Source organism: Kryptolebias marmoratus, linkage group LG15 (assembly GCF_001649575.2).
Source record: "Kryptolebias marmoratus isolate JLee-2015 linkage group LG15, ASM164957v2, whole genome shotgun sequence".
NCBI classification, from domain to species: domain Eukaryota; kingdom Metazoa; phylum Chordata; class Actinopteri; order Cyprinodontiformes; family Rivulidae; genus Kryptolebias; species Kryptolebias marmoratus.
The window spans coordinates 31,582,119-31,583,821 of NC_051444.1; positions in this window are offsets into that span (position 1 = coordinate 31,582,119).

Sequence of the window (1,703 nt, forward strand, 5' to 3'; positions counted from 1 at the left end):
GGGGCCAGGGCTCAGCAGGTTCAAATGCTGATTGGACTGCACCACTAGTTCCTGCTGGCGAGGGGAATTTGTAGTTTCTTTGTTTAGATAAGTTTCTGTATTTTAAGTAAATATGAGTGTTTAAAGTTTAATATTTTGGGTTTTCATTTTTGGGTCTTTAGTTTAGCCAAACTTAGCTGTGCTGTTATTTGTTTTGTGTTGTTTGTAATTGTATTCTGTTTAGTTACCCCTATTGTGTCTTAATTGGTCTGATCAGCCAGTATTTAAATCCCCTGTGTGTCATTTCTTAAGGTCAGTATGTTTGTTTGTGCAGCCAGGGTTTGCATCTTTTTGCCTCAGTTCAGTTTTTGTCTTTTTTGACCTCTTTTATGAGCTTAGTTTGTCTTTTTGTTAGTTATAATTGTTGGGTTAAAATAAAAGAGACTATTTTTCTAATATCTCCTGTGACTCCTCCTATTTTAACTCGGTCCTTCACAAAGCCCAAGACTGTTGACTGACAGTAATCCTTTCCCTGTGGCATCCGTTTTTCTTTATCCCGAACCCCGGTCTGGCACAGGCACCCACTTGTTCCTCGTGACGCCGCAGGCAGAACCCCGCCGAGGTCCAAGCGACTAGAGTCTCCCAAGCCCGCAGAAACTCGCCTCTCCACCGGATAAACCAACTGGCCGTTCCACCGCTCCTCTGACGCCTTCAAGCCCTCGCCTACCCGTCTGCCACTTCCTCCAGTCCGTCCACACTCCAGACCAACCTGGAAGTAAGCTCCAGTAAGGACCCGCTGATCAATGGTTCCCCCGTCTACGCGGTAACCTCGTCAGCTTCTGTAAGTTCATCCACTTCCTCTGAGACATTAGACAGTATGTTTTCTTTTACAAATTGTAATGGCAAACGCATATCAGAATGTTAAAATATCATTTAAAAGTTTATACCATGTCTGTCTGAAATATTCCAAATAATTTAGCACACTAAAAAAAGCTTCTTTATCACAATGTTCATGTACTTCATAGGTTGTAGCTATCGGCTAGCTCGCTAAGCTACGTCTTTTCTTACCTTGATAGCTGTGGATATATTCTTCATGGAAGAACTTGTATCCTTTCTCCAGTTTACTGGATCGGGAATTCACCGCTGCAATTTCTTCTACAGGCTTGAACTCACCACCTCTCCCTGTACCTTCTCAGTACACGGCGTGCATCAGTTCGATCCCTGGGCCCAGACGCCCACCAGAACCGGTTTCCTTGTCGGTGCAATAAACTTTATTTACTGCAACTCTCCTGTGGTGTTCGTGCATGTGGGTAAAATCACTTAAGTCCATCATGACAGAAAAATAATAGCTGCAATTAATTTTGGGGAACCATACTGTAAATAATATAGACCAAAAAAATAATAAAATAAAATAAAAATAATAGACCAAGTGTCCCAACTTCCTTTTAGTGTTGGGAACTAAAGACAGCAGAAACAATTTTACTAGAGGTGCCATGTTGTATTTTTGGGAATAGAATCTCTGAAAATATTGAGCTTGAAGTTCTGCCTCCTCCCCAGCAAGCAGCTATGGTGTTACGTGACCTTCTAACAAGAGTTTAAAATAGTAGTATGAGTAAGTGCACCCTTTTTATCAGCTGTGACATTATATATATATATATATATATATATATATATATATATATATATATATATATATATATATATATATATATATATATATATAT